Genomic DNA, 13,902 nt, shown 5'->3' with positions numbered 1-13,902 from the left:
GGGAAGACTGATTTTCAGATGAACATGTGTTACTAGGTTACCAGGGCCAGTGAGAGGAACTACACAGGCATTCACACTTCTCCAGCATAAGGTATTTGTGGAATGGATGTGTTCACACAACTGTTGTAATGGCCCCTGGGACTTGATGTTTGTGCTCAGTTCCCTTTTAAGTGTCATCATTAAAATCCTCTTTTCTTCCCAACCTGTCTGGTTTTCCAGTTTATCTTATTTTATGTAACATTTCTCCTCCTACAGGAGAAATATAGGCCTTCCTGAACAAACCAGGTCTACTTCTACCTCCAGAGAGATTTAAGGAGTTTAAGGTTTTTGTACCAGATGGGTTTTGTCACGAGTCCAGTCCTGACATCATGTCCCAATTCTGATAATTGAAGTTAGGGGATAGTCCTAGAAGACCTCACATTGTGCCCTAGGTTAAAGGTGAGTTTCACAAGTCCCCTCTCCAAGGCTACGTAAGCAGTAACAATCAATGGGGATGGAGGCGCTATAGTTGACGGAACATCTCCAAACTATTCAATGATCCTTAGGGAGATGTTTTCTGCAAATTGTCATCCATGCTAGGGTTTTGTAGGATGCAGCTGCCTTAAAGTCACCCATGCTTCTGTCTATAACCCTAATAAGCTCACTGGTTCACTAAGGTAGAGTCACACTGAATCATTTTTTGGTATGCTGTTGGTGTTCTATCTGGGATGAAGAGATGTTTGCTCAAGTCTCCCTAGGAAATGTCACTCAATGGGATCTAAAGACACATTTACTATTTTCACCTTGTAGAAAAAGATACATTTGTGGTCATTTTCTTTTTTAGTCTTTGTATTATTTGCTTATGCATAAGATGTTCTGCAATCCTAAACTTAGCTTGGTTCTTCCACCATTAGGAGCTGTGCTCTTACTGGACTCTCTCTGCACTCTCTTTCTCCCTAGGAAACTTTCTGTCTTCTGCTGATGTAGGTTACCAGGTTACCAGGTAACCTACTCTCCTGCATCCCACATGTTTCGGATTTACTGCCTCGGTAGATAACATGATTTCTCATTTTGGATCCCACTCAGAATGTTCACCCACCCATATGTCCATGTATTCACCCATGTATCTGTCCATGCATTCACACATGTATCTGCCCATTCACTCACCCATGTACCTGCCCATGCATTCACCCATGTATCTGTTCATGCATTCACCTATGTATCTGCCCATGCACTCATCCATGAATCTGTTAATGCATTCACCAATGTATCTGCCCATGCATTCATCCATGAACCTTCCCATGTATTCACCCATGTATCTGTTAATGCATTCACCCATGTACCTGCCCAATGCATTCACCCATGTACCTGCCCAATGCATTCATCCATGTATCTGTTCATGCATTCACCTATGTATCTGCCCATGCACTCATTCATGAATCTGTTAATGCATTCACCAATGTATCTGCCCATGCATTCATCCATGAACCTTCCCATGTATTCACCCATGTATCTGTTAATGCATTCACCCATGTATCTGCTCATGCATTCATCCATGAACCTGCCCATGTATTCACCCATGTATCTGTTAATGCATTCACCCATGTATCTGCTCATGCATTCACCCATGTATCTGCTCATGCATTCATCCATGAATCTGCTCATGCATTCATCCATGTATCCATCCATGCATTCTTCCATTCATCTGTGATGTAATGAGTGAGTAGACATGGCATTCTAGGTATCATCTTCTCTGACTTTGTTCTTTAGAGATCACATCATCTGGCACCATGGGTTTCCTTTCTGTAATTGTAACAAGGCCTTCCCTTAAACTCTGCTGAGAACATCTGGCATGGCCCTTGCTTTCCCAATGTCAATTCTTCCTAGCTGCCCTGTTGCATTGTCCCTTCACTGTAAAAATACTCAGTTTTCAGGTATTTTTAAAATCACTTTGATCATTATTATGAAATGTTTAGTTAACATTTAAATCCAATTATTATTACAACTCTATGGCATTTCTTTAACATTTTTTATTAAGACACAGAATGAAATTAATATAAACATGATGCTATTATTTCAGTGTGTTCAAATTACTTCTCAGGTGTATATCTAGTTCTTATTATTCCCACTCTAGTTTTGTCTTGATGAATTTTAATATTGTATCCCAAAACATTTTGTATCATTTTGTTAAAATATCTCATATTTTAAAGCCTTCTATGAATGGGAAAAAAACAAGGTAAAAAATTGTCATACTAATTCACTTCAGGGAATAGAAAACTAGAGAGTGAATTGTTCTGTTCTCTGTCTTACAGGTGACTATGTGTAAGCTTTGCAAAAAAGCACAGTTTAAAGTTCTTTCTTGTGAAGCTATGGGTATTCTCAAAACAATAAAATGAAGAAAAAATGTTGGAAAGCTTAAGAAATTTAATACGACTATTTCATTTATGGGAGTAGAAAAAGACATTTGGGGATATGAAAATCTACTGAAAAAGTTTTCTTACTTAAAATAATGGCATGTATAATAAATTGGTCCAAATGCAACTGAAGGACTAAACTTAGTGAAGTGGTCAAATAAGAAACACTGAAGGGAGGGGAATTAGGACATTTTGAGGAAGATTATTGGAATAAGGTGATAAGTGTTCTGGATAATTGTTGAAATGAAAGTATTTGAAAACAAGTAGATCCCACAGGGGCAGTGAGCACTTTCCTTTGTTGTGTCTAGACAGAGTGCTCTAAATGAGCACAGGATAGCTCCTCTGGGCAGACTTGAGATGAGGTGACTGAAAGAGAGTCCTGTTGTCTTCAGTCCTCCTCCCTTGACTCTGCACCAGTTCACTTCATTTCCAAATGAAATCCTTCTCTTAGTCAATCTTTGATCTGCACACCAGCTTTAGGTTGGATTGTGCCTGCCCTGCCCCCCTTTATCATCTTACCTTGTGTCTTCTGAACTGCATGTCCCTTCACATCTGAATGATTATGTTTGAAACTGCTCGACATTTTCTCTATTGTGTCCCGTGCTCCCACTCTGTCTAGGAGATGAGAATGGAGAGTTAAAGAACCTCAAGCATTTATTTCAGGTAGCAAGGTAAGATGAATTCCTTCCTATATGTACTATGTATTAGAACACACATGAAGAGGCACCCTTAAGCATATAAACACATACATACATACATACATACATACAGACAGACAGACAGATACACACTTTCTTTTTTTAAAAATATTTCACATACATTCACTTTAAGTAGTTACATATGGTGTTTAGAAAACTTCAAATTTGATGTGGGCTCTGATTGATTTAGTTTCTTCAGCTTTAAGAAGTAATTGTTTGCCTAGGACCTGTCTGCTGACTGGTGCTGTTCTTTGTGTTCTGTATTATAGAATGATTTATGCTGTTTATTATGGAATATCACTGAAGTATGTTATATGTTATGTATGGTCATGGTCATTGATCTTCACCAAATTTAAAATGACATTAGGTTCTACTTATTAAGTACACACTAACAGAACAGAGGGTTTCTGTTTTTTTTTTCTTTTTCCATTTTTTGGATATTTTATTTACAATTCAGATGTTACTCCCTTTCCCCATCCTTCCCCCCCCCCCAGGAACCCCCTATCCCATCCCCCCCCTCCTGCTTCAATGAGGATGTGCCCCCACCTACCCCCACACTCCCACTTCCCCACCCTCGAATTCTCTGCCCCTTCCCCCAGCATCCAGCCTTCATGGGACCAAGGATCTCCTCTCCCACTTATGCCCAACAAGGCCATCCTCCCCTACATATACAGCTGGAGTCATGGATCTCTCCCTAAGTGCTCCCAGGCTGGTGGTTTAGACCCTGGGAGCTCTGGTTGGTTGGTATTATTGCTCTCCTCATGGGGCCACAAACCCTTTCAGCTCCTTCAGTCTTCACTCTAACTCCTCCATTGGGAACCCCTTGATTAGTTCAATGGTTAGCTGTGAGCATCTGCCTCTGAATATGTCAAGCTCTGGCAGACCTCTAAGGACACAGCTATATCAGGCTCCTGTCAGCATGCACTTCCTGACATCCACATCAGTGTCTACCATTGGTGATTGCACATGGGATGGATACCCAGGTGGAACAGTCTCCAGATGGCCTCTCCTCCAGTTTCTGTCCCACACTTTGTCTCCATATTTGCTCCCTTGAGTATTTTGTTACTCCTTCTAAGAACCGAAACACCCACACTTGGTCTTCCTTCTTCATGAGCTTCACATGGTCTGTGAGTTGAATCTTGGATATTTCAAGCTTCTGGGCTAATATCCAATAATCAGTGAGTGAATACCATGTGTGTTCTTTTGTGATTGTGTTACCTCACTCAGGATGATATTTTCTAGTTCCATCCATTTACCTAAGAATTTCTTGAATTAATTGTTTTTAATAGCTGAGTAATACTCCATTGTGTAAATGTACCACATTTTCTGTATCCATTCCTCTGTTGAAGGACATCTGGGCTCTTTCCAGCCTCTGGCTATTATAAATAAGGCTACTATGAACACAGTGGAGCATATGTCCTTGTTATATGTTAGAGCATCTTCTGGGTACATGCCCAGAAATGGTATAGCTGGGTCCTCAGGTAATGCTATATCCAATTTTCTGAGAAACCACCAGACTTATTTCCAAAGTGGTTGTACCATCTTGCAATCCCACCAACAATAGAGGAGTACGGAACAGTGGTTTTCAAACTTGGATGCTACACCTCAGAATCACCCAAGGAGCTTTGATTTGGTGTTCTAATTCCACACCAAAAATTGATTGTTGGAACTCTCAGCAAATGGTACCCAACTATCATATGTTTTTTTTTTTTTTTTTTAATTTCTTAATTGACTCCAAAGTAGTGATGTTTGAAAACCCTGATATAAAGCCTCACGAAGGAGAGATGGGTCAGTGGACCAGCAGTGTGGGGAGTTACTGGTAGCTTGTTGGCACTCTCGAGCCCTATTTTATTCTTTCTGAATCAGAATTTGCATTTTGTCAAGATGCCAAGATATTTCCATATGCAAAGTTGTTGGAGCATGCATAGACATTAAAGGGCACTCTGTTAACAATCTTAGCCATTCATTCATAAGCAGTTGATTAAGCTCCCATAGTACAACATGCAAACGAGGGATGAATCCAGGCTGCTTACAAAGTGCTATTCCAGAATTATTTTAGAAGGAGATTGGGGGTCTGTGCAGGTCAAATACTTCCAAATAGAGTCAGGCTGGATTTGAACTCTGGTCTCTGTTGCTCTAACATAAAATTTTTCCCACAATGCTACACTGCTTCTGAGTATAGTATAGTTCTGGATTATTGTTTTATATTAAACCAAGTAAGCAATACTTTCTAAATGTTCATCCTACTGAGAAAATATTTTAATCCAATTATAAAGAATGAGATTAAGGCAGGTTACTTGGTGAAACAAGTAGTTTGAGGATAGTTGCCCAGAGAAGTGAAGAGTTTGTTTTTCAGTTACTAATGCAAGAACCAAGAGACAAGACAAAACTATTCCCTCTTGGTTATAAGTGAGTCCTGGGGGACACACCGAATATTCATTTTAAAGAGGGAATATTCTCAGTTAGTTATGTGGGGAGCTGTAGTGAGCCTGACTTCAGGTAATAGGTCTGGGAAACCATAGTTGCCTGTAGGGTAGCTTCACCTAATTCTACAAGCGTTCTTGTCTTCTTGTCTGCCTCAGGGGCATTATTCTGAGGCTACTTGTTCGAGGATTTTGTGTAAGCAATTCACAAGGACTGCAGTAGCCGGGATGTGAGGGATATTTGATATGACTGGAAATATGCTTAGTGATGTATATTGTATGTACTAGTATTATTTCAGCCAAATAACAGGAATGATCTGTCACTGTAGCTCTCCACATGCCTGACTCTGGGCTGGCTTGTGTCAGTTTCCTTCTCAAATCCAAGTTAGTTTTAATGGGTAATTTCTAAGCTATATTAAATGTAATAAAGTAGAATCAGAAAGAGAAACTGTATCTTTTCATGTAATCCTAAGTAATTTAAAATCATACACGTGCAACAGCTTTTAAGATTACTGCTTAAAATTTGGTTCTTCAGATGCATCCTAACATCACCATTATCTCTTGGGCATTCTACTTTTTCAGCTTTTATATGAACATTGTTCTCCATAAACCTTTGTTCTGAATGTAAAACTTCTTTTAGGATCTGGTTTATAAGTAGAGATGCTGAATCAAAGATTATGAGGATTAAGATTGGAAGGGAAATGGATTCACTTGCAATGAGAAATGCAATTCATCAAAAAGACTATCGGTCAATGCATTCACTGTGTGTCGTAGAAGATACACATGTTTTGAAGACTTATTATACTCACTGTAAAGTTGCCTTCTGGAGAGGTTTCACAAGTATGTATTTGTGCTAGAGGTAGTGTTTGAAGACCAGCTGCCCCTGTAGGCCCTGTAGAAAGTTTATTGGGGACGATGATAGCAGGATGTGGAGCATGCGCAAGTTACCTCTGCACCTTCAGCCTTTTGATGTTAGCAGACATTGGTGGTCAGTATTTTCTACAAAACCCCAAACTCAAACCAAACCAAACTAAAACACCACCACCACCACCACCACCACCACCATCACCACTAGCACCACCACCACCACCACCACCACCACCACCACCACCATCACCACTAGCACCACCACCACCACCACCACCACCACCATCACAACAACAACAACAACAACAACAAAAGAACACTTGCAAGCTCATTAGCAAAACCAAGGATTTAAAGAGAATGGATCAACTTACAGACAAATCTAGATCCACTGTCTCTATTGATGCCAATAAGTCAGTATCTTTTTGTTTTTTTCAAACATCTCTTTGGCTCATATTTCAAGTGGCAAACATATACACATGTCTAGGTAGCTTAGAACACGTCTAAATATATAGCAATTTAGTGTGTGTTCTCTGGACTGCTCACCCTACCCCCGAGTGAACTTTTATAAAACATTAGGTTTATTACTTTTGTATGTGACAATATATTAGCAATCTATGTTCCTTAATACATCCATCTTGTTATTATTTTTTTGTATTTTTTTTGTCCTCAGATGTAGATATATTTGAAAGATAACTTCCCATGTGTGGAATTGATATGGCAAATGGTATTCAAACTATACAGTAATCTGACTTCATATCATTGAGGACCACTTCTAAAATTTCATGTAGATTTGGAGCATTATGTTAACATTTTAAGGACTTTGAAAGGTTGCACATGAGTCACAACAGAATAACATATGACAGCAGAAGTTCTGCAAGAATTCATTCTGCAACAACTTACTATACATGACACTCTGGTGGTGAATATACAGAAGTGAACTCCTTATATAATTCTTGGTTTCTTTTTATGGAAGGAGGATAGGTATTATACAATCACCAAAAGAGAAGATGTCATGCATTAGAGATTTAAAATGTTGAGACTGAGTCTTATCTGGAGAGTTAACTAAACTCAAAGAAATCAATGCTTCTAGTAAGACCCCCCTCCCTGCCCCAAACAGTTGGTTAGAGAGAGGGGCAGTAGATATTCAAGACAGAGAAATGAACTTGTGGAAAACATGAGGCCTAGAGTTGAGGAGGAGGGTGAGATCCTTGAAGACATTCACATTGACTGAAAAACGAGGGTAGTGACGAAAGCTGAATAGATAGGTAGGGGTCTGCGGACGTGCCTTCTGTAGGCCAAGATAGAGATTTGGGGTCTTTTTCTAAGCTCTATGGCAACCAAATGAAGGCATCTAGCTTTCCTTCTCTGTTATATGCATGCATGTGTATGTGCAAATGCACTTGCCTTTGTGTACACTTGAAGCTTGCAATTTCAGCTAGATGGCCTGGCCAGCAAACCCCTGTGATCCAGCTGTTTTATTCTCTCTTCCCCCAAACTGGTATATGCTACTGGCTTTGATTTTATGTGGGTAATGAGGATAAAAATTCAGGTCCTCATACTTGTGCACGTTACTCACTAAGCCATCTCCCCAGCAAAGTAATATGATCAAATGATGTTGGAAAACATCTCCCTGCTCTGTGGATCATAGACTGGAAATGAATGAGGTTAATGTTTTGGGATTCAGCAGGGGTTTCAGTGGCCAGGCAAGATACAGCATGCTTGAAAGAGTCAAGGATAGTGGAGGCAGAGAACTGAGGGTACAGTTGGGACACATACAGGGGGACAACTGGGAGGACTTGAATTTAGCGATGGGAGAGGAGTGAGGGGTGCATTTGAAAGAGGGTTGGCTTAGACAACATTCAGAATCCTTCACATGGCTGAGACAGTAACACTGCATGATCGTTGGCCATATACAGGGCTAAACAAATTCGATTTTCTTTGTTTACTCTAAGGAAAAAAGGGTGTTGTTCATTAATACCTAACAATGATTATCATGCTTGTATATGACTTTTTAATATTTGATGGTCATTTATTTCTAACATCTTTATTAGTATATAAATGAAATTTATCAAGCTCTCATAATTAAAGACTACAATTCTATAAGCTTGACATACATATTCAAACATGATGCCATCACCATAAGCAAGACCATTGTCTTAGTTGGGGATTTACTGCTGTGAACAAACACCATGACCAAGGCAAACCTTATAAGAATAGCATTTAATTGGGACCGGCTTATAGGTTCAGAGTTCAGTCTATTATCATCAAGGTAGGAACATGGTAGCATCCAGGCAGGCATGGTGCAGGAGGAGCTGAGAGTTCTACATCTTCATCTGAAGACTGTTAGCATAATACTAGCCTCCAGGCAGCTAGGAGTAGGGTCTTAAAACCACACCACAGCGACACACCTACTTCAACAAGACCACACCTCCAAATAGTACCATTCCCCGGGTCAAGCACATACAAACCATCACAACTGTGAACCTCTCCATTTCTTCCCATGCCTCCTGTAACCCAATGATGCACCTCCTTTCTATTCTATCCCTTCGCAGACACTCACTTGCCTTTCGATATCACAGATGAGTTTGGATCTTTGTGGAATTTTGCGTAAATGGGATCATTCACTATTGTACTCTTTTGTGAGGCAAAAGGGGGTTGTGGTTTTTTTTTTTTTCATTTGAGAAAACTCATACATAAATATATTATCTTTATTATTAAACCAGTGTCAGGAGGTTTAAACCAAGGTCACCTAAGTAGTTTATATCCATTATCAGATGCTTTTGTGTATGGCATTTTCATCTCCATGATGTAAGCACACAGGGCAGGGTACTTATCCTATATCTATGGGTATGGGGGTTGGGATTATAACCTGGGGTGTCTGAGATGAGCTCCTGACTGCTCACAACAGTATACATGTCAGTAGTATACATGCCCCTACTAGGAGGGCAAACAGATACAAGTAGCCTGAAGTGTGGGGCTTCCCATGGATTCTCATCAGAATCTAGGGCAGATCCATGCACAGCAAATGCGCCTGGGTGGGTGGTATTGGAGAGATGATTCAGTGGTTAAACGCACTTGCTGCTCTTGCAGAGGATCTGGATTTGGTTCCCAGCACCAACATGGTGGATTACGGTCATCTGTAACTGCAGTCGCAGAAGACCTAGTGCCCCCTTCTGGCTTCTGCAGTGTTTGCACAGGCAAGAACATGATGCACATATTTATTTGCAGGTAAAAAATTCATACAGATAACGCAAAAACAAATGGATAAATCTTTTAAAAATAAATAGGAGGAGGATTTTGGTTTACCTCTGCTTGGCCAGAGCAGCTTGGCTCTGATCCAGTTCTTACTTTATGGATGAGGGTAAGCATTCTTTCAACAGAAGTCCTTCGTGTTCAAGATGGTTTGAGAGCTGGGAATGTATTTTGTGCTTTGCATGTATAAGGCCTTGGGTTCAATTTCTTGCATTAAAATGATAAAGGATGTTAAAAGAATGAAATGAGCCAGGAGTGAGGGTGTGCTCCTATAGCCCCTGAACTTGGGGGTAGAGGCAGGAGGATCAGGAGTCTAAGATCATTCTTGACTACATAGAGTCATAAGCCAGCATGGGTTTGTGAGACCCTGTTTCAAAAAAGGAGAGGTGGTGTTGAGGAGCAGGAGAGATGGTTCATCTGGTGAATGCCTGCTGTATAAGCATCAGACCTTAGTTTAACCCCAGTACCCACATATGGGAAGTCAGAGCTAAGAACCCTGTGGCTTGATGTCTAGCTAAGCTATCTGAATTGATGTGCTGAATTTAGTGAGAGGCCTGTCTCAAGAAAGAAACCCAGTATTGCCCTCCTGCCTCCATATGCGTGTACACATAGATGTGCATGCATCCACACACTAGGATACACATACAGGAAAACACAAGTACACAAAAGCCTGGAGAGCATTGAAGCAATTGAGTGTTCGATTCAGAGATGGTAACTTGAGGCCTTAACAGGGTTGACATAAAGTTCAGATTTTTATTAATAAAAACAAATTTTAAATGAGAGAAGAATAATTTTTGGTATAAAAATAAAAAAAATTGGTCTTAAATGTTACATATGACACACTTATATTAATTTCCCCCTCATTGTTACTACATGGCATGAGTATGAAACTGTCCTATTCAAGAGAAGGCCAGAGTGAAGGATGTGAGCAAAGGGTTAATTGTAATGAGCAGTAGCCTGTCTGAGGGTGGTCCTTACCCAAAAAGTCATATACTAAAGACCAGGTCCTCCTGTGATGTGAACCCAAGAATGGCTTCCGATGGAGCCACAGCTGCTCAGGGGTTGGGATGTGAAATGGATGGATGTAGACCGGATGAGGTCAGTGCCAACCTGGCCTGCATTGTATCTGTCTCCTCTCTTCTACCCTCCCTTCTTACCTGGGTCCTGGGGTATGTGTTCAGCCTAGGATTTCTCTGTTGGTGAGATAGACTCTGGTCTGGCACTGACGCTTGGTGGCAGGGCACACTGGATTCTTGTTTTGAGGGCTTCCAGGTTTTTTTCCTTTGGAACCTGAGGGAAAGAGGCATACTCGGAGGGAGGAGATGAGGAGGAGAGAGACTAGGGTTGAGAGTTAACAAGCAAAATCACTCAAATGATCTTTCTTCTTCCTCTTCCCTGCTCAGGCCTCATTAATACGAGGAGGCTAATATTTGGCTCTGGAGTGCGTGCAGGACTGGAGTTCTCTCCAGGGGCTCTGCTAAATGTCATAAATTGCAAGTGTGCAGTTAGAAGAGTTTCTGAATGGCATCTGAGCCCGAGGCCATCTAGTAATATTTATATGGTGGAAGTTCAGCCTGTTTCCCTTTTTAAAAAAGTTTCCGATTTGCTTCATATGATGTCCATCTCAATCACTGTTTTTGGGCTCCAATGGAAGAAGACTCTTGGATCCAAGTGCCAGGGGAAGGCTGTGGAAGAAGCAGGCTTTGTGCTTGGGGATGACTCATAAAGGCTCCCGTCCAGGGTCTTTTATTCTGCCCCATGCCTTCTTTCTCTTAGGAGTACAATCAGGAATCAGGTCTCTAGCTGCTGGGAGTAAAGAGAATCATGCTTATTTTAGTCTATAAAATCCAGATAATAAATTAAACATGCCATCATAGCCATATTCAAAGGTCATAAAACCCCATAGCAGGGATGATGGAATATTACCAAAAATAATAAAATCCCGACTCACTCATTCCTGGAACGTATTCGCAACTCCTTTTTTAAGTTATTTATAGAGATAGTCATTTATTTCAGGAGCAGTACTGTGAGGCAGACACCATTATAACCCCCATTTTAAAAACTGAGACTGAGGTTCAGATTTCTGTTACGGAGACAAACATTGGATCATGCTTGCTGTTTAGACATAGGCAAGTCCTTCAAACCCTTGGTGCATCATCTCAGGACCCCCACTGTTTTGCTTCTCTAAATTTCATTCAGTACATCTTTGGGCTTATGCATGCATGTTGAGAATGCTGGCTTTTTATTTTATCACAAATCATCCCACCTTTTACCTGGGCTTCTACATGGCCCTTCTAGACCATTTCAGTCTATTAAAATCCAGAGAATAAATTAAATATGTTGTTGCAGTCGAAACAAATAAACAAACAAACAAACACCACCACCACCACCAAAAACCAAAAAAAAAAAAAAAAAAAAAACCAAAAAAAAAAAAAAAAACCAAAAAACCATAAAACTTTCCCTTTGCCCTGGAGTATTAACTGTTCCTTGGTTGTGTATACCTGTATGACCTTGGGGTTATTTTGTACTGCTACTCAAGTTTTGAGTTTTTTTCTAAGAGATCCATCTCTCTCTGTTCCATCACTAGATAATTCAGGAGGAATGAGGCTGTGTATGAGTGAAATGGTTTCTCAGTCACAGATACTAAAGGAATAAGAGGCCAAGAGCTTTATTTTACACTTTCTGACTAATAAGAGAATAACAGAAGATAGCGAAGTACTTCCTGGGCTATTGGGATGTTCATGGTGTCTTTTGGACTGGCTAATGTCTGTGATTAACACTGCATGCGAACAGGTGGCTCCTTTAGGTATGACATATGGCTCTACACAAATTTCACTCTCCTGGAAGTATTCTGTACAACACAGTAAAACTTTAGAGAATGGGAAGCTGGGAACACGAAATGTACCATCATGAGTGTTAGCAACAGCCATGAATAGGTCTTGCCCTTTCCTGGCATGGTTTTGGCTGCTATAGGATTCATGATGGGCAAACCCATAGGATATGGGTGTTAAGTGTGGATTTACCTATTAATTGTCAATGAGTGCCTTCCTCATTAAATTGAAGAGCTGTGATTCAGAAGAAGCTAAAAGACGGAATGAAGATTTCAGGGTCAAGTTAAGTGATATCAGTGCTGACTTTGGGTCTAGTCATGGGTTGTTCAACACATTTAAAGCTCAAACTTCCTTTAGAATGTGACAATGAGTCCTGAATTGGGACTGATAGGAACAGGAAAGCATGCCAGAGGACTTTTGACTCAAAAGTTGGGTCTCAAGACTCTTCCAAGTGAGTGACTGGGCATCTCATGGGGCACGTGTGACTTGTGGTAAGAGCCACTGAGAACTGGGAAGATTTTGTGCCTTTCTTCTTTGTGAGTCTCTAGGTTCACAAGAACCTAGAGACTCACTTCTTTGTGGTGTTTTTGGTCTTTGGGTCTGTCCTCAAGTATTCTCAATGCCTAGAAAGAGCTGTTTGTCCTCTTTTCAAAAGAAAGAGACCTTCTGGGTACAGAGCATAATGACTGCTTTTCTTTTATATTTGTCATAAAGATCGATAATCCACATATAATTTCCACACTGGGCGGTAAGTATGAGTAATTATGGAATAATTAAATGTGCAAAGGGTGGCCAGGACTGTTAAAAGAGCAATTATGTAGCTAACTCCTCTGGGCTGCTTTCACTCTGAGTTGAAGTAAAATAATTTGAAATATAACATCAGACTCCAGAGTGGAGATTTTAGAATCCTCTTCAGCTTGTAATGGAACTTTCTTTTTATCTCAAAATTTAATGAACACATAGCAGTCCCAGAGCCCCAAACAAGGACAGGGACAAAAGGGATTCAGGCTGTGCCACAGCAGTGCTGTCCTTAGGTGCAAATCCCTTAGCAGATTCAAAGGAGGTGGAGAGGTGGTATGACCCCAGATGCCAGTGTTGTATCTGTCAGTCCAGCTATCTCTTGTAGTTCTGTTTACCATCTTTTGTTTAATGTTCAGTGTAGGTTGGCCATAACTCTTTGTCATTATCTACACTCTGAAATCTAGGTTAACCCGTCATGACATACATAGACGTGACTTAAGAGATAAGATAGTAAAACCATGTCACTCCTTCTAAGGACCCTGCTCAGATGTGGTATATATCTTTTTAAAAATTACATTTGTGTGTGTGTGTCTGCCTGTGTGTGTGTGTGTGTGATGACATGTATGTTGAGGTCAGAGGACAACCTGCAGGAGTTGTCTCTCCTCTTCCACCACGTGTGTCCTGGGACCTGAACTCA

The sequence above is a fragment of the Arvicanthis niloticus genome, chromosome 25 (assembly GCF_011762505.2).
Source record: "Arvicanthis niloticus isolate mArvNil1 chromosome 25, mArvNil1.pat.X, whole genome shotgun sequence".
NCBI classification, from domain to species: Eukaryota; Metazoa; Chordata; class Mammalia; order Rodentia; family Muridae; genus Arvicanthis; species Arvicanthis niloticus.
The sequence above is the reverse complement of the archived record's forward strand: the minus strand, read 5'-3'. Positions refer to the sequence as shown.